The sequence below is a fragment of the Camelus bactrianus genome, chromosome 28, assembly GCF_048773025.1.
Source record: "Camelus bactrianus isolate YW-2024 breed Bactrian camel chromosome 28, ASM4877302v1, whole genome shotgun sequence".
In the NCBI taxonomy this organism is placed as follows: domain Eukaryota; kingdom Metazoa; phylum Chordata; class Mammalia; order Artiodactyla; family Camelidae; genus Camelus; species Camelus bactrianus.
In genome coordinates, this window is record NC_133566.1 from 425,308 (window position 1) to 445,514 (window position 20,207).

The window sequence follows — 20,207 nt, forward strand, 5'->3', positions numbered from 1 at the left end:
GAGGATGGAGTCTGGAACTTGCACTGATAGACTGGACCTTGCATTGATAGACTGTGTGAGGATTTTTTTTTTTAATTTCAATTTTTTATTTGATATTTCCAAATATATAAAACATCAAGATTCTTACACCAATTATCTCAAATGAGACCATACAAAGCAATTTTAAAGTGTATACAACAATCATTCCCCCCTTCAGTTTTGCTACTTTATACAACTATGTGATCGACAGAAAATTGAATGGCATGTGCCTAGTTGGAAAATTTCACCTGTTTACAAAAAAAAAAAAAAAAAAAGGAAGAAGAAGAAAACTCAAAATCAAACATGTAGGATACCTGCTACTTTGTGTCTGCAAGTCCACTTACAAATATTTTTTTAATTTAGGAGGCACATGGGACTGAAAATTTTAGCTGCCCAGTTTTATCCAACTGCCTCACAGAAAGCAGCACAAATGACAGTCTGAACACTCTGTAAACTTTGATGGACTGAGAGATTAGACACTATTTGTTATCTGTAGTAGGTTCAATTGTTGAGACTACAAATGTAGGCTTTTTTCTCTTAACAGAAATAAATCTCCTCAGGGTCTTTCCTCTAGTTTTGATGGACTGAGTTTAAGAATAGTGAAGAACCCCTGATGTGAAATTTAAATTGTAACAACTCTGAAGTATTCTGATGCATTATGCAAAATTTTGCTAGTTGCATAGGCCAAAGACAGGTTGTTTGCTAAATGGCACTGAAGAAAATCCTGACCCAAGTGTCACTACTAAGTCCAAATGTTACTGACCAAAGAAAATTACACAGCAATATTTATAGGCTCACCTTTAAGAAATGGTTGACATTAATACTGTACATATTTTACATGTCAAATACATAGTCCAGGAGTTTATAAAAGAAATTCATGCATAATTACCTCTAAGAATATCAATGTACAAGATACCCAGTCCCCCCCCAGCACTTGTGACATTTCAGGTGGACACAGTGTTATGTACAAAAACAATCCAGTTTCTCTGCTCTGTTAAGTATATAATTTAAAGAAACTTCAGAGCTTGCTGAGGAAAAAAACTTAGTTCATTGAAGATTGATACAAAGTGTCAATATGTGGGATTTTAAAATATTTCCTTTTTTAAAAAAACACCCAGAAAACATAATGTCTGTACAAAGAAAAATATAAAAATTCTGGATGATCATGTCTGATCACACTACATAATTTAGAATGAAATGTCACTGGTTTAAAGTTTTTTCTGTCTTACTCATTCTTTTGACAGCATTAATTTGGGGACTAATACTTGTATTTAGCTCAGCTGCTTTTATGGCACAAGAGCTCAGTTTCAAAATAGTGGCACTGATTTCCCTTATAACAGCACTATTTTTAGGAGCAATTATATTTTTAAAGGTTAACAATTTGTAGAACAAATGTCTAACTATGCTTATTCCTACCTTATACTCACCAGCTATGATGTTTACAGAAAGCTAACATCTACATAGAGAAGCATCTTTTACTTGCCCCATCTCATCTCTGACTTGATTGGGGAAGTACAGGCATTTCGGACTAGGTATTTGTGTGTTTTAGATGGGATTCTTGGATTTATGTGAATATAAAGATAAGACAAAATAATTCTTACTTCAAGTATGTTCCAATGCCCCAGTAGTTAGTTACATGATAAATAGTACCTACCTGCTCACCACCTATAAAATATGAGACATTCTAAGGCACCCTAAAAATCTAGGTCTGTAACAGCTGAACAAGAAGGTCATTTTACTCAATTGTGATTCAGTCACCACTGACTGGCATTTAAGGTGTTCACTGGTAACCAGCAAGTTTAACTGAATAGATGTCACTAAATTCAAACTGAAAATGTATTTTTAAAAGAGGCAATTTACATAGAGGGAAATATGGTTCTTGTTTGTTCTGTGTAAAGAGAGATTATGAATAAAGGGAACTGGCAACTGAGTATCATAGTTCAAATTCCATGAATACAGGTTTTATGATAAGATATCTACTACATGCATTTTGCTTACAGTTAACTGCCTAAAAATCACCAGTTCCACAGAGTTAAACTTTGTGTTAAAGGACTATTGAGTTACAGGGGAATTGGCCATATCAGGTAGCTAGTGGCATAGTACCAGTTGTGAAAATTGAAATAAATGTGTTGACAAATGGATTAATTGAATATGTTAATGCTGTGAATGAGAAAACAATTCATGGGGATAATATACCCACAAGTAAGTTGATCTGACAAAAAGCACAGACAGACATCAAATGGATTAAAAATACTGGGAAAAAGTGAAAATGCCACCAAGATAACAAGGTGGGTGGGCTGGGTGGGAGAGCACATTAAAGGAACTTAAAAAATTTCACATGGCTTTGGCTTATTAAAATATTTTACACTATCTTTTTTGGTTTTTTAAAAAAAGAAGATTTGAAAGCACCTAAAAAACATGCAAATTGTTAAAAAAAAATCCCACATGGCAAATTCAGACAGTTTGTAAACATCATTTGGATGTTTGCCAAAGAAAATAAAGAAGCCTCTGCCCATGAGATTGCACATGGTGGAAGAGGACCTTCCAACCCTGTCTATCTTATGCTAGATGGCAGCCCAGAGGTTCTCTGTGCAGCAGCTACAAACAAGGTGTTACTATCTGGAAGGGAAGGGACTGTGGAATTTCCACTGATTGGCCATCAACCCAGCTTTAATTTTTCCAGACATTCTGCATGTACAGGCTTATGACACTGGAGGACTTTGATGTTATCCTTTACTTTGAACCACTCTGTCTTCCTTCCTTTATTAACAGAATCTTCCCAGTCTTCTAATATTTCAGTGACAGTAAGGACATAGACATATGTCCTGTGCTTTCTATCTTGGTTCTCAAATTTGCCCAGGAGTCTGCCTGAGTTTCCTTTGACTCCAGCCTCTTGGTAAACCTCCCTCACGGCAGCACCAGCAGGCTCCTCCTGGGGGTCCGGTCCTCCTCCTGGGCCAGTCCACTGGTCTGGGACCGATGGCTGCCCACCAGCAGCACCTCATCCTCCTGCTCGCTCCAGAAGCACAGGGACGCCGCCCGCTTCTTGAAGCCCTCGCGGTCCTAGGTCCATGGCCGGTGGGGCTTGGACCTCATCACAGAGGCGGGCTCTCGCTGCCTCCGCTCGTCCAGAGGCCGCCACCCCTCCAGGGAGTAGGGGCGAGGACGAGTAGGGACGCACGGCGGCGAGGCCGGTCAGTCCCGGAGCCGGCGGCCCCTCCAACACAGGGCGGGGCGCGAGCGCCAGTCCCAGCAGGCCGGGCGCCGCGGAGGGAGCGCGGCCTCCGCCCGGGAGTCTGCCGCTCTCCCCGGAGCCCACCGCCCGCTCGCCCCGGCTCCCTCCCGCCGCTGCCGCCCAGGGCATAGCCGGGCGCGAGGAGCGAGGTGCGAGGCGTGAGGAGACGGCTGCAGGAGCTCCCGCAGGCCCGGCAGCAGCGCCGCGGCCGCGCGAGGTGTTCTGAGGTCGGCTGCGGGGCCTCTGACCTGCTGAGTGTGCACAGGTGACTCTGTGCGGTGTCTGTCAGTGTGCCGTTCGTGGCGGGGTCTGTGTTCGGGGACGGGTGTGTTTGTGTCTGCAATTGCCACAGTTGGTTCCGGCCCTCCAGCCCTCCCCAGCCCCATTCTCAGCCTCGTGGTCCTGACATGCCCACTGCTTCTGCCCTGGGTGCTTTCTCTGGGCTCCGCCCCCAGCATTTCCACATCACGCCTGCTGTCTTAGTCCTGAAGAAATCCTGTCCTTTGGATTTGTGCCACCTTCTGTAAGTTGAAATCTTCTGGACTAAGTGCGGCAGTGAGTTGGAGTCAGAAGAGGAGGTGAGCAAAGTGATTTCTGTCCTGTACCTCTTTTTTTTTTTCACCTTTTCAAGCTATTGCTTCAAGATGCCTTTCTGAGGACAAGGATTAAAATTCACTCCCTTAGCTTTGTTGCTATACTTCATTTCTAATACATTGGGAACTACAAATAATCTACTTTTAAAAATAGTTGTATATGTTTACTCATTTGTTTTGGAATAAATTTGATGAAGATGAGTTTATGGGAAAGCAAAGTGTGACCAGGGATTAGGAATTTAAATGGAAAATTGAATCTTCATGAAGCTTTCCACATTTCACTAGATGTTAAATTCTACAGTGAAGTTTCATATGATTATTAACTATAAGTATATTCCTAAATATCATGGTTAAACTGTTATTAAAATAATGTACCATAAAGCCATTAATATTTTTACATAATACAGTTGTTTGATTATTGAATTTTTCTTTTTGTCATCTATTAGTCAGCAACCTCTCAGTTTTTTCTTTTAGTGGTTTTGTAACAAGAATAAAAATATATTTTAAATCTATGTGACACAGAGTTTTATTAAAATGACTTGAAATTGTATGAGCATTTTTCAGTTTAATTTCTTCTTTCACATTATATTTTTAATTTTGTCTCCTTCTACATTGTATTTTAAAATTTGGAACCGATTGATATGTGCTTTTCACTTCACTATCATGAGGGATGTTTTTTCAGATGAAACTGAAAAATTTAGTAATTCATCTTTTGTCAGTATTAAAAGCAGACCAGATAAGTTCCTTTGTGCAGCTCTAAAAATAATACCAGAACATAAGAAAGGTTTCTGTATTACTTTATGTGCTCTGTGATAGCATCTCTTCTGAGAGCACATTCAACTCCAAATAAGACCCTGACATTGAATATTTACTTGTACATACACAGGGGCTATATTATGCTTCCTTGATCCTTGAAATGAGTATGGATGCTGACAGAAATCTTTGTGCTGTTCTCCCTAAGGTATTGCCATCAGAGAGTCAGCAAATGTGGTTGACCAAGCCCAGAGGAGGGTGCTAAGGGGAGTTGATGACCTGGACTTTTTCATAGGGGATGAAGCCATAGATAAACCCACATATGCCACAAAGGTAAACTTCCCAACGGGATTTTCGCTTCTGTAAGTGTATCACCAAGACCAGAGCAGTAGGATGAATAATGCAAAATGGTAGATTTTATAGCAATTGTATTTGTGAGCTGTGTATTTTATTCTTGTGTTGGAAAAGAGGTTTTGTTGTTGTTGGTTTTGAATGGGATATTTTTCAAAATTGAAGTATAGTTGATTTACAGTGTTGTGCTAGTTGAACAAGGCATTTTTCATGTGGGGAATCAAGTGAATTTACAAAACCCAAAATGCAGGATTGACTCTGGGAATGCTGGGCTTCATGTGAGAGCAAGACCGGCTTCTGTGGAAAATTGCAGGTTGACTCATTAACCTGTCAGATGTAAAAGTGCTTGATTAATTAAAAAGAAGCACTAAAATTGTTTAACTAGGTATTTGTTCTAAAAACCTCCAAACTCCAAATGGAATGGTATGGTGGATTAGCTGTACTTTTCCATCTGTTACTCCACTGTTAAGATGATACTTTGTACTTAGAGATATGAAGTAGAATATAAACAATAATATAACTTAATATTTCTGGTAAAGTGCCTGTTATTTCTTTACATAAATTAACATTCACCCAGTGCAAAGGACCTGTTTTCTCTAATAACTCAGTCTCTTCTGGGCCAGTGCTTTTAAACTGTTGCTCTTACTGACATGGACTGAAGCTTGACATAGTTTGATTTCTCTTACTGTAGTGGCCAATAAGACATGGTATAATTGAAGACTGAGATCTAATGGCGAGGTTCATGGAACAAGTGATTTTTAATTTTCCCTGAGCTGAACCAGAGTGCCATCACTTTTTGATGGTGAGTAACTGGGACTGAGAGAAGAGCCATGTGGATTGTGGGTTGCTTAGATTTGAAACCCAGGATATTCTTCCCTGGGGAGTTTTTAATTCTGACTAAAGCTCTTTGTATGAGTTGGAGTGCTTTTGGGGCAAATAACAAGAAGGCTCAACCAAAATGTCCAAAACCAAATAGGGCTTATTATCCCAGAAAACAGGATGCCAGAGTCAGGCCACTCAGGGCTGGTTACTTGAGCAGCTCAGAGATGGAGGTGAGAACCCAGCCTAATTCACCTGTTTGGCCTCTTGTGCTGGTTCCCCTCAGGCCCCAGAGTGGCTGCCCGAGATCCTGTACTGACTCTTGGTGTATTTACTTTCAGAGTTTTAGAATTAAGACTCCCTTCCTCAGAAACCTTCCTGGCAGATTTGCCCTGTCTGTCTGTGCCCAGTGTGGGCCCTAGAGGGGAACAAAATTACTTCGGTACATTTTGATGAGTCAAGATTCTCTCCTGTTGCTGGTGAGGGGACCACGTCTCATTACCTGGCCCCAAGAGGTAAGCACCTAAACCGGCCTCCAGCAGCAAGGAATGAGGAGGCAGGAAGGGGTTTGGGTAGGAAACCACGTGTGTAGTTAGGTGTCCTCATGAAATAACTGGATGGCTCTGACTTTTGCTTCTTACAGCAGAGGGAGCTGAGTCAAGGTGCTGTTTTGCCAAGGTTTAAATCTCACTCTAACACTGAGCTGAGTTATGGGCCCTGATATTGTGGATGTAATTGACCTTGTTCAGGTGAAATAAAACAATACAGAGAAATGAAGAGAAGTATCTCTTGGTTGTGGAGTCTGTTTTCATTGTTCTATCTTCTTTTTAAGTTAAAATTAATTACATGTATAAAACACTTACTTTAAAGGGAGCAATTGGATGTAACATAAGCTGCATATTAAAACCTACATAATTTAGCTTTGGATTTTTTCCATGCTAGTGCATTGTCAAATGGTCCCTGATCCAATTATATAACTCTTTCTAATGTTAAATATGGAATATTCTTTGGAATTATCTGGCTTAAAGTATATGAAGTACAAGGCTGTTAAAGTAGTTAGTGGAATCTATATATTTAGTGTCTATTAAATCAAGTCCTTGAAAGTGCTCTGATCTTTTTTTTTGGCTGTGTCTTCACAACTAGGAATTGCCACGTCCAAGTACTGTGTTTTACAGGCCACTGTGTATTTTCTCTCCTGTGTATCTACGATGGTTTTTGTAAAATACATGGAGCCAGGAAACTGACAGTATGTCTGAGTGGCTTTGTCTTTACAGCCAAAACAAATTACACACTCCCACCTGTCATGATTGGCTTGTTCCCTTCTCTAGTACTTTACATAACTACATTGTGGTAGGACTCCAGGCATGGGCCTGGGGCCCAGCTGCCTCTCTCTGCCTGCCCCATCCTGCTCTGCTCAAAGGGAGTCAGAGTCTTAGGCCTGTGGAGCAAAGGCAACCACCAGGACACAGCCCACAGGAAATTTTTCCTACCAGAAATTTTTCTGCTCTAGCTGGCATATACAGCGCAGTACAATAAAACCAATTGCTGGGAAGGAATTGGAGGTGTTTGGTATGAATATGGAAAGGCATAAGTCCTTTGCCAAAAATGAGTATCTGAAGTGAATGTTCAAAAATAATCAAGTTTATTACATTAAACACAAGAAAATATTGTGTTACCTGTATTTTACTTTGAAGTTAGCAGGTGGGCTTGCTGCATGATGTGACAGACGAAGTTATGAGAAGGGTGGGTGTCTCTCAGGCTTATGTCCTTTGTCATCAGTTAATGGGATAATTAAAGGGGAGTGAAGCAGGTAAAGGGATTTGTGGCCACATCCAGAAATTCATTGAAGACATTTACTGAGCCACTACATCAGCTAATGGCTTCTTGGTGTAAAATAGTCTAAAAGTTTTAAATTAAAGTTGCCTCAGTAGCCTATGAAATTGTCCCTTCTGACTGCCATGACAGACGTCTGCACATCCATGGTGGGAATGAGCTCAGTACGGCTCATGATTTTCAAGAAGTTTCAGAGACGCAACTCATGTTGGTCTTGTGGACTGAGCAGAGAGCAAATGGGAACCACACTTCTTTCTCTAATACTGAATTGCCCAGAGTTCAAAACAGAATCATATATTTTAAAGAACTGCAGTGCTCTGGAGGGGAAATTGAATTGTAACTGTAGAGGAGATTTGCAAACTTTTTTGAATATGAATCAGGGGAGGAAGAGCAAGCAGCAGTGCTGCCCAAGGATGCTGGGAACCAGGAGCTCTGCCATCCACCCGAAAGCAGGAAAGATGGGTGTCCCAGATCAGGGATGGAGAATCACCCTTCCTTCATCCTTTTGTTCCACTCAAGTAGCCTGTGAGCTGCCCACCCACATTGGCAAGGGCAGGTCTCCTTACTCAGTCTACTGCATGCTAAGTTCTACCAGAGACACCCTCTCAGACACACCCCAGAAAGAATGGTATACCAGCTCTCGGGGTATCACTTAGCCAAGTCAAGCTGACACATGAAATTCACCATGACATGTGATTTGTCCTGGCTTACCACAGTAACTCCCTTCCTGGTTCATGATGGTGGCTCAGACCTGCTCTGTCCAGTACACTAGAACTGGCCAGTGTGGAACTGGACTTACTTGGCATTGCTGAGTCTGTTACTGCTGGCCCGTGTGCTTCCCATTTTCAGTATATTGTCATCTTGGTTTCTACTTGCCCTTCCTTGAGGATTTATGTTTTTAAAAATGTTTCTTTACTGCAGTTATGGAGAGGTTTGGGACTGGAGCAATATTAGTTGCATGTGTTCAGTTTGCTTTCTTTATCCAGAAATATGGATTGATTTTTATAGTACTGACTAATTATTCATTTTTGAATTAATACTTGATGATATTTTACCATTATTATGAATAAAAATGCTTATGTAACTTGCATTCATGTGAAGTTTTAATCATATGCTTCAGCATTTAAAAAATAAGAAAAAACTTGATATCTCCAATTTAGATCTTGTTATATATAAATAATGGTTTTTGGAAGGTTTTATTTAAATTAGTCATCTAAAGGAACAATTACTGGTGGTAAACAGGAGAAAAGGAGGATTGAGGAAAACATAGACTTATGATTATGGTTCTGAGAACCCAGAAGAATGTGCCTTTAATAATGCTGAATTTGATTCAGGAACCAGGAGAACCTAATTTTATTGTAAACTTTCTCTTAATGGAAGTGTAAATTTTAATGTAAATTCTTCACAGATAGTGAATTGCTTGGCAGCAAGTACTAAAGTGTAAAAATCAGTGATTTAATAAAGTTAAAGTTTTTATTTTTCTAAAAGACATTTGTAGTAGGGAGGGCAGTGCTGGTATGTCAGCTTCCTGGTGTCATTAGGGAATCTATGTGCTCTAGTATATTTAGAATATGGCTTCCATTCTAAGATTGCCTTAGATCACAAGTTAGCTACTGCACCTCCAGTCATCACCTCCATATTTTAGGAAAGAAGGGGCTAAGAGCAGAAGTGGGCCTACTATATGAGTCTACCTTCAACCTTGTAAGGAGCTTTCTAAGAAGACACATCCAAAAACCTTTGCTTTTTGTTGGCCAGAATTTAGCCATCCCTGTCCATCAGGAAGTCTGGGAAATGCTGTTTTCTGGGCCTGTGATTTATCAGTCGTATGTCATTAAGGCAGAAAGCAGAATAGATACTGGATACAGAAATTGCAGTGCCTGCCATAATGATGTGACTACAGGTATGAAAACAGTGACAGAACAAGAATTCAGCTGTCTTCACAACTGTGGTTGGATATGGAAAGTGTTGTCCACATTACAGAGCCAACAGGCTAGGGAAAATCCACACCAGGATGTGCTGCAGCTTCTGCCCTGGGCTGATGTCTTTTTTCTGTTAGCTTCTCTGCCTGTGGAGAAATAAACCAGGAAGTTGTACTGGGAGTTTCTGTGGCCTTCATACACAGGCTGTAATCCAGGGTTTCACAACTCTTGTAAAGTTTTGTTTTTTTTTTTCTTATCATAGAACTATAAGAGTGATTTAGAAAATTTGGAAGATGCTCGTGGGACTTTTCACACTCCTGTCCCATTAACATAAATATTAACATTTAGTATAGCTACATTTAATCTTTTCACTCATGTTTTTATATGATTTTGAATTCAATATTGTGTCCTCCATCCCTCTCCCCCCATTTTCTTGTGTGGTTTTCATAATCCTCATTTAAATGGCCATACAATCATGTATTCAGTGGATGTTTCCTATCTGTTTAGCAGCCCAACTATTTTTAGATGTTTACTTTTGTTTCCAATTTCTTGGTTTTGTAAGAAATAATATAAAGTAATCTTTGCACAGTTTTTTTTCTGTATTTAGAGCATTTTTATATTAAGAATATAAAAATTATATATATATATATATCATTTGGGGGTCCAGATGTGTTAATAATTTTGAATCTCTGATATACCATTTCACACTGAAATCTTCAATCTACAAGAAGCCACATTATTTGAACTCTTAGGATTGATTAATATCATTTTTGATTATTTGACTTTTTAATTTGCATTTTGAATAACTTTGACTTTAAACTTTTTTTCATGTATTTATTAGTTGTATTTTCTCCTTTGTGAATTGCCTATTCATGTCCTGGGTTTTGTATATATCAGTGTTTTATTGCTTTTATTGTTGCTATGATTTCTTTGAACTTTTTTTTACTTAAATTTTTCTTTTGTGATAAAATGTACATACCATAAAATATACCATTTTAACCATTTCTGAATGTACACTTTGGTGAGTTGAGTACATTGACATTGTTGTGCAGCCATCACCAGCATCCATCTCAGGATCTTCTTCATCTTCCAGACTGAAACTGTCCCCATTAAAGAATAACTCACTTTCCCCCTCTCCCGGCCCTAGCCCCCACCATCACCCCTCTGTCTTTATGACTGTAACTATTCTGGGTCCTCATATAAGTGGAATCATCCAGTATTAGTCCTTTCATGACTGGCTTATTTCACTTGGTATAAGGCCTTCAGAGTTCAGCCACATTGTAGCACAAGTCAGAATTTCCTTCCTTTTTTAAGGCTGAATAATATTCTGTTGTATGTATGACCACAATCTGTTTATGGTGTGAACTCTTTCATATAACAGATAAGAAGTTTTTGTCATAAGCAGATACTTTTTTCTCACTTGATTTTTTTGTAGGTTATATTTTTGAACATCTGTAATTGTAAATTTTTATGTAAGTAAACCTATTTTCCTTTGATGTTTATATATATTTTTCAATCATCTGGGATTTATTTGGAACATCACTTGACACTGAATTTAAACCCAGGGAGAATACAGAGCCAGGGTTAATCTACTTCTTGTTGGATTGTCTTCTATAGTCTCACTTTTGTTTTAAACCAGGCAGGCAGGAAATATTCCCTGACTATGCTCCCACTTTGCATAACTTTCTAGCCTTCCTCTCTTCATCCTAATCCCCCCTCTAATAAGTTTAAATGTTATATTTATAAAGTTAACTTATTAAGATGCTTGGATTCCTCTTCAAGGTAAGAGATGACTGTAAGTCTCTGGAGTTAATACATGCAATTTCTTCTGGTCTAAGATATATTGTTGATATTACAGTTGATTGTTGATATATTCAGCACTTGCTAAGTGCCCAGCCCTCTCCCCTCCAAGTATTTGCATGAATTCACTCACTTATTTAATCCCACAGACAATTGTGAGGTAGATAGTTATTAGGCCTATTTTTCAGGTTGATATGAGGTGCCAAAAGGAGACATATTGTAACCTAAATATTGGAATCTGTAGCTATTCTTCATGTGCTTTAAATGAAAGAAAACTAAAAAAAAAAAAATCTGAATAGTATTCACTAACACAGTGCTAAATGTGTACTGGGAACTTTAAGGTATTAACTAATTTGATCTCAGCCCCTTGAGGTAGGCACATTAAAATAAGTAGTGTGTTATTGAGTGACTTTTAGATCTTTTACTTACAATCTAATTTTGATGACTTTATTACTTCTTGTCTATGTCTTAAGATTGCTTTCTCTCTCCCATTCAGGGAGTGTATTGATTCTAATTCGAGTAATTGAAACTTACTTGGGGCATGATGTTTGAGCTTTGTATAAGACAGGGGTATAAACAAAAGCCCCCAGCTAGTTGATAACCAGATTTGATTATTTGCTTGAAGAGATAGCATACACACAGCACAGAATTCAAAGAATGCAGAAGGATTTCCAGTGCAAGAGTGTCTCCTTCCCACCTCTGTGTTGCCTTCCATATCCCCTTCCTGGAGGAAACCACCTTTACTGGTGCTTAACCAGCAATAATTTTGTGCAGGCACATGGATTATACATAAACTTTTTTCACAAAATGGTAACAAATTACACATACTATTGTATATTTTGATTTTTACTTTAAACATTTTAGAAATTATAATTTAAAATATATGAAATTTACCCCCTTAACACATTTTTAAATGTATCACTTGGTAATGTTACCCACATTCACATTGTGGTGTAACAGGCCTCTAGAACTTTTCCATCTTGCAAGATTGAAACTTTGTGCCCATAAACAGCTCCTCATTTCTTTCCCTCATACACCTTGTTTTTTTAAAAAATGTTGTAGGTACAGAAGTGTATTTAAGAATGTGCATGTATGGAGAGACCTCTTTTCATGTGGCAAGTTTATAGTAGAGATTGTTTCATATCTGCAGACACACTGCCCATCCTTTTTAATTGCTGCAAAATGTTGCATTTTATGGATGTGGCCTAATCTGTGTAATCAGTTCCTAGTGATGTGCAGTTATGCTGTTTCTGATCTTGGAAGCTGTGTTGAATGTGAACCTCTCTGAGGCACCTTATTTTAGATGTCCCTTGGCTGGACAGTGGGATTTGATTTTGTCTCATAGTCTTAGCCCAGAGACTTTCTCTTCAGTAGGTGAGTTTCTCACTGGTACACACTGATGATTTTAGTAATAATAATGCACTTTCACTGAGTACATTCCCCATGCCAGGTGCTGCCATGAGCACTTTGTTTAGACTCCTGTGAGGTCAGTACTAATTATGTGTGGAGAGAGGAAATCACTTTCCAAGCTTGGTAAAATTGAAGGTGGGGTGTGGCTGGGCTGACTGGACTTGGAGCTCTCCCATTGACCGTGCTGAAATGGCCTGGGCTGTGTGGCAGGTGTCTGTGGACCCAGCTGCTTTACTGGGAGCTGTGCTTTTTGGTTTTAATGTGTTTTATTTATGTATGGATATTTTAAAACCCAGGCTTGGTTTTCTCTTTGGTTTCTATTGGGTGCATATTCGTTCTGATAATTGGTATCTTTTAAAACATATTTTAACATAACTGTACTTTTGTATAATATATTTACCTGTATTTGTTTAGGGATGATTGCTTCCTACTGTGCTTAGTGACCAAGTTGGTACATTTCCACATTTCTTACCTCCTCATCCTTTCTTCTATCACCTGCTTTTGATTGTTTATGTTAGTGAACTTACTCTGATATTTATGTTTATAACTTTATGTTTACTGATGTCTCTGCTGCTCTACCAATAAAACAATATCTTTTGATTTCATTACACAAGGGTATCAGTGTCTTTATATTTTTCTCCTTTCCATCTGTGCCTGCCAACTTGATACTATTTCTGCTGTTTTAATTTATAATATTTACCTTCTGTTAGCTATAGCTATAGATTCTCCTAGAAAAGAAAAGTATTTATCCCTACATCTTAAATGGACTACTTGCTCACTGTAAGTCTTTGGCTGTACTTTAGGCATTCTTATTATTTGGCTAAAGCTTATTGTCTGATGGTTAATTCATGAAGGGTTCATAGAAACCAAATTCTCTCAAGTTGTTGTATGTTTAAAGGCATTTTGTTTTTGCAACAGTCTTGATTGGCATGTGGCCAGGTGTAGAATTCTGGGGTCGTATTTTCCTGCTGGAAGAGTCTGTAAGTGTGACCCTGTGTGTCCCAGTGTCCTACATGTAGCTGTGCCAATGGCTGAGACAGGCTGCCTATTTCCTGCTTTAAGTATATGTTGCTCTGCTCAATAAGCCTAACAAAACATCACAGGCTGAGTGGCTTCAATAACAGACATTTGTTGTCTCACAGTTCTGGGGGCTTTAGGTCTGAGATCAAGGTGCCATCATGGTTGATTTATGGTGATATCTCCCTTCCTGGCTTGCAGATGGTCTCCTTCTCATCGGGTCATTGTGTGGCTCTTCCTCTGTGTGTGAGTGAGAGAGAGCTCTCTGGTGCCTCTGCCTTTTCCTGCAGAGATGTTAGTGCTGTCCTGTGACCTCACTGACCCTGGATTACCCCCCAAGGGGCTTCATCTCCAAACACAGTCACCTGAGGGTTGCAGCTTCAGCATAAGGGTTTTGGGACACACAGCCCAGTATATAACAAAGGGTAATGTGGATTTATTTATTTATTTTTTTGTCAAAAAGCCCAGATATTTTTTTTTCTTTCTTTTTTTTTTTTTTTTTTTACAGATTAAATATGTGATGTAAATCCATATTTATTGACATGGACAAATGTTCACAACATATTGCTAAATGACAAAAAGCAGGTTTATTAATTTTTATCTTTCTGTAATCCTGTTAATTTCCTATAAGATAAGTTATTATTTTAAATAGACATTTCAAAAAATTCAGATATCTATGTCATGATTTTCATCTGCTTTATTTTTATATTTTCCTGGATACATGTTTTTTATCTTCCACTTATTTTTCCTATTTTCTCCCTCCCATCTCTTTTTCTATGAGTGTTTTTATATGGTGTTTGGCTGATCTTTTTATGTTCTTTCCTCATCTTTGAGTGAGGGGAGCTCTTCCTGAACTGGCTGTGTGTGCGAGTTTAGGCTGGGTGGCGGGCAGCATCTGGGTGAAACAGCTTCTGCCCTGGGCTTGTCTTTCTCACAGCTGATGGTGGAGGTGTTCAATCCCACCTTTCTGCCTGTGGTCTGAGGGCAGGGGCCTGGGGAGCAAGGGTCCTGCAGCTGTGCAGCTCAGACTGCTCTGGTTCCAAGCAAGGGCTCTCTGCTTTTGCTCTTCTCTGGAGAACTGGCTATTGCTTGGTGTCTGGAGTCACTGGTCTTCACTTTCCATGTCCTCACTCATCTGGTCTCGATGGGGTTGTTATTGCCCTTGGCAGCTCAATGCACATCTCTTCAGATTCACGGTGTTTGGGTGTTCTGTTATCCGAGGTGGAGTTTCCTTTTCTGTAACTTGTTCTTGTTTTGGGGGGGATTAGTAAGAGCAGAAGTGTTTAGAGAGGCTTTGCTCTCTCAAAGATTATAAACCCCACAGCCAAAATATCTTTAATCAATCACTCTAGGTGTACACTGTCTGTCAAATTAGGGAGTTGTACAGCATCTTAATGAACATGCTTTTAGATTAACTTTTTGTGGTTCTGATGTAATTACATGAAATTTGGGTGAACACTAAATATAGTGAATGTTTTCTTACAGACAGAACCTCCCCTGAATACACCAGAAAATAGAGAATATCTTGCAGAAATTATGTTTGAATTATATAACGTACTAGGACTCTACATTTCAGTTCAGGTAAGGACAAGTGACTTTCATGATTCCCAAGTGACCTTAGTTGTCTAATGTGGAAGAAATCTTGATTCTAGAGGCCTCGGTAAGATTGTGTTGTGTGGTTTCCTTTCCCATTCACTCAAGTGCACACGAACACGTCCCATTCAGGTCCAAACTCAAACACTGTACAGAGTAAGTTCTGTGATTTTTGTTTTTACTGCTGGTGTAATTTGTCCAGCTTATGTCTGTTTGCATGCATTCAAATCTAAGGTATCATCAGGGAGACAAGATAAAGATGTAGGTGTGGTTCTTTGGCTTCTTTTACTTCTGAACATAAAAAAGAAAACATACTATAGACTCTGTTTTTTAAAAAAAAGAAAAGAAAACAAATGCCTTTCAAGGGTTGCCCCTTGTGGATCTGAGCTCCTGTGGTTCCATGAGTTTGCAGAACTTCCCCTGGAGCTGCTTGGTTTTTTTTTGGGGGGGGGGTTGTTGGTTTTAGGTGTAATGTATCTGTCACTCTATATAAGGGGATTGACTGAAATTTGGGGGAATAAATGATAAAATTGTTTCCAAAATGTTTCCTGCATTTTCCATTTCCTTAATGTAGGAAAAAAGAGGAGGAGTTGCATAGATGATTAACTTGGAAAATTCCACATGCTGTGTCCACTGTGTGCTGATTCTCAGTACACAGCAGCATTGTAAAGGCTTTGAGAATGCCTGCATTAGAGAACTCTGTTTACTCCACCACTTCCAAATTTAACCAGAAATATTTCCTCTCCCCTAAGCTGTTTCTGTTCCATGGACTAGGAGACACTTTAGGAAACACTGGACCAGTGGTTCTCAAAGTGGTCTGTGCAGCAAGGTCTCCTCAAAAGGGTTTTTCAAAGTACACATTCTCAGAATTTATATCAGACCATGGGTTTCCAGCCTCAGCACTTTGGATCAGACAGTCATTGGGGGAGAGGTGGGTACTGAGCTGTGTGTTATGGGATGTCTAGCAGCATCTCTGGTTTTGACCCACCAGGGGAAGCACCACCACCAGCCTCCTCTCCCCCAAATGTGACAGCAAGAAATGGTACCATATGTTGCCAGGTGCTCCTTGGGGGCAAAATTGCCCCTGGTTGAGAACCACCATCCTGGTCCTGCCAGATGAGAGTTTCTGGGTGACAGGCCCAGTACTTTGTCTTTCTAAAGTCTCCACAAGTAGTCTTATTGCAACCCATCTGTGGACCCACACTGGAAACCAGAAAATTAGAAATTAAAACCTCCTGATTCCACAATAAAATTCCTTTCTCACTGGCTTTTCTTTGCAAAGCATTGATTTATCTTACTGAGAAGTTGATTCCTCCAGATTGAGTGCACCAAATTTACATGTTAGTTGTCCACTTTGGAATTTGGATTTGGGAGGAAGATTGAAGGTAGGGAAGGGAAAGTTCATTCAGACTCAGTAAGAAAGAAAGGGCTTATTGCTCAAACCTGAGGACAGGCTGGTGGAACACTTGAGAAAGTCCCCATGCTGATGGTCTCTGTGGCTTTTGTGCAGGCAGGCCTGGCCTTAGGTGTGTACTGGACATCATGACAAGTTGGTGAATACACATTAACAGGAATCATCATTGACAGTAGGGACGGGGTCACTCATGCTATCCCAGTGGTCAACAGGGCACCCAGTTCTGCTCTTTCTGTGGGCCTAACCTGATTTGAGGTGAAGGAAGCAGTGAAAGGAAAAAACCTTTCTGTTAATTAAAGCACCACTTTTGAAGACATACCTGTATTTAGCAAAGGTAACAAGAGTCTTTAAATCCAGATATGTGAGAAAGTGGAAGATGCCCAGTGTCTTTGGCACTGGCAGTTGGAAATTTGTGGTAGCAGTTATTGCAGTCAGGTGCAGTCTGATGTCCCCGCACTCTGCTTGGCCCTGGTGTCACTTTGCCAGGAAGGTCTTCCTGGCTTTCATTCTGAACTGTTATCTGGATATCAGTGGGTGTGTTGCATGGCCATTTGGAGGGTGAATCTGTGTTCTGTGACAAGATCGGGCTGGAGAGGATTGCTTCTTGTTTTTTAAAAATTATTTAAGAGCCAAGAAGGAGAGATTGTTCACCTTGACTTGCAGGATGCTTTGCAATGCCACTTTTCGGTTCTAACTTTCAAAATATTACAGAAGTGGTTCCTAATTCAGGCTTCAAGAGACTATATATATTTGTCCAATGGACTAGTTAAATGAATTATTTAAAGTTTGTTTTTTGTTTGTTTGTTTGTTTTTTTGAAAATTAATTGAAGCCATCTGGAGGCAGTTACAGTGTGAAGTCAGACCTGCCGTTCCTCCAACAGGTCCCTTCTTGGAGGCAACCACTGATACTGATGTTTGTTATTTTGTGTATTACAAGTATCTTTTGAGTGAATATAGGTTTATGTGTGTATGTGTTAAGCTCCTTTTAAAAGTGCAATAAATAAATCACTATGCTATACACTGGAAACTAACACAACTTTGTAAATCAACTAAGACTTAAATTTAAAAATGTAAACTAGGGTTTTTAAAAACAATTCATTTACTTCAATTAAAAAATAATCACTGTTTTATTTCAGGACGTTGCAGGGATGATGTACTAATATGATGGTGCTTTAATTCCTCAAAGTTCAGAAATCACTGCAGGGGGAGGCTGACATGTCTGTGGTCAGGAGGAAAAAACTAAATCCTTCCCCTCTGTCCTCACACCCTGCCAGTGTTCCCTTTGCCCTGGGGTGAGGAGAGGCAGGAAGCCTGCAGAGCGTGCTCTGTGCTCACAGCCCCTTCAGCCAGTCTCAGAAAACTTCCCCCTCTTGGGTGTGAGGTGTGTTGGTGCCACCTGCTGTGTGGTCCTACCTGGCTCCTCTCTGAGGTCATATCCTCAGAGGTCAGTGCAGGCCAAGGTCAGGGCCAGTGCCTGTGGGCCTGCTTCCTGTCCTCCCCTGTGCATCTAAAACAAGTTTCACACTGCACGCAGGCCTACAGAGAAAGTTGTTGTTCAAATTTTTCTCTGTTTCTTAGTGCAGTTTTTTCCCCCAATTATAAAAATTATTTATTGTACGAAATTTAGATAAAATGGAGAAATGTAAAGAAGAAAATAGAGTGACCCACAAACCTGCCCAGAGGACTGTGCCACAATTTTTTGGTATAGCCTTCTGAGCTATTTTTCTTAGACACATGATCATATTTTAAACACAATTGGGATACCCTCCATCTGATTTAATGTTCTAATTGTACAATGTGCTCCTGAAGTTGTGTTTTGCATATTGATTTATCCCTGATGTGTTTTTATGGTTAAATACTCTGTGGAAAAATATTTAGTAACAACCTAACAGCCCATCATGTGGGTATAGCACAATTCACTTACTTGTTTTCCTATTGTTGGCTGTGGGTTATTTTAATATATTTAATCTGTGATGAAGCTGATACTTACTTAATATGGATTGAATTAATTTTAGAAAAATTTATATGTAATGTATTGAGTATAGAAATCGTGAATAGTTTCTGTTTGTGAGAGCTACTGTTCTTATGAATTTAAGTTTTTGATTTTAATAATATGTACATATCTTTTATCTTGATCTTAAATATTTTACAATTGGCTTGGACACCTGAGAAAGGCTACACACTCTCTCACTTCTAGAAGTTGGGCACCTCAGAAGGCATAAGAGGAATTCAGTCACCTGTTCTTGCAACTTCACTGGTAACTGTCTGTGCTTGTACTCAGTGGAACTGATACATCTGTCAGATGGATGAGGATTTGCTCCAGCCTTCTGTCTCCATGAGTGTGTGACAAGCAGCCAGTGCCATCAGGGAGCTCAGAGTGCCTCCTCTACCTGGTGCAGTTGGGGACATTGTCCACTCTGCCCAGCTGCTCCCACCAGCATGAGCTGGATCTTCCCAACCTGTGGCCTGAATGTTGAGTGGCACCCTGGTGGGCTGGTGAGGCCCTGGGGTCACACAGCAGCTCCTGGCCCTGTCCTGCTGGTGATGGCTGACAGCCTGGTCACTGGCCCGGGAGGGCAGCTGGGTGAGCAGATCCAAACTCCCCCCAGCATGGATCTCACATAGCATAGGGTTGAGGGGAACCTGCCAGACTGTTCCTTTCTACCAAGTGCAGCTCTTACTAGAGTGAGCAGATCGGTTATTGAGTCCTTAATGCATGCCTAAACCATGCTGTGTGCTTGACCCACTGCGTGTCACTAGGTCCCTTCTGTGCACCCACTCGCCCCATATGATGGGTGAAGGTGCCAAGACTGAAACATATGTGTTAACAGGTGTGGCCATGGTTACTCTGCCCACAGATATGGAACCAGGATCTGAGTCCAGGTTGTTACACTTTAAGTCCTGCATGCTAACCAGATTGTTGACTTTTAAATGCAAGCCAATTTGTAGTTGGTTTAAAAATTAATAGTTAAATGGCAAAAATGTATGTGACAATGAATATATATATGCTCATGTATAACTGAAAAAATTGTGCTCTACACTGGAATTTGACACAACATTGTAAAATGCCTATAAATCAATAAAAAATATTTATAAAATTAATAGTTAAAACTTTTTCCTTTTTGTTAGAGGAACAAAATAAAATGATCCATTGTTCAGACAGACAGCAGCATTTTGGAAATTAACTACCTTCTGTGGTTTTCTCTTCACATTCCTAATGGAAAGGCCACTTTGGTTGCTTACAGATCATCTCAGGTTCTCCTAATGGAATTGCATGCATGGTCATTTTATCCCCCCTCCCCCAGTCCTGAGCTTTGCACAGAGTGGGGATTCAGTAAATGCTTGCATTGCCAGGGCAGGTGGGGGCAGGAGTCTAACTTAGAGTCCAGGGAGGGCTTCCCTCCTGAGGTTACTCACATGGTGTTTTGCCTCTCTGTCTCTGGAAGGTTAGG

General features: G+C 39.9%; 1 long non-coding RNA gene across 2 annotated transcripts; it reads left to right on the plus strand.

Annotated features, from left to right (window-relative positions):
• The first annotated feature begins 3,281 nt into the window (after positions 1 to 3,281).
• LOC141575428 (uncharacterized) lies at positions 3,282 to 19,821 on the plus strand. Of its 2 annotated transcripts, XR_012503010.1 has the most exons (4): positions 3,282 to 3,831; positions 4,808 to 4,932; positions 5,642 to 5,752; positions 15,234 to 19,821. It is a non-coding gene; the product is annotated as an uncharacterized LOC141575428 (long non-coding RNA). The 2 variants fall into 2 exon arrangements; XR_012503011.1 differs by lacking the exon at positions 5,642 to 5,752.
• Positions 19,822 to 20,207: the final 386 nt, after the last annotated feature.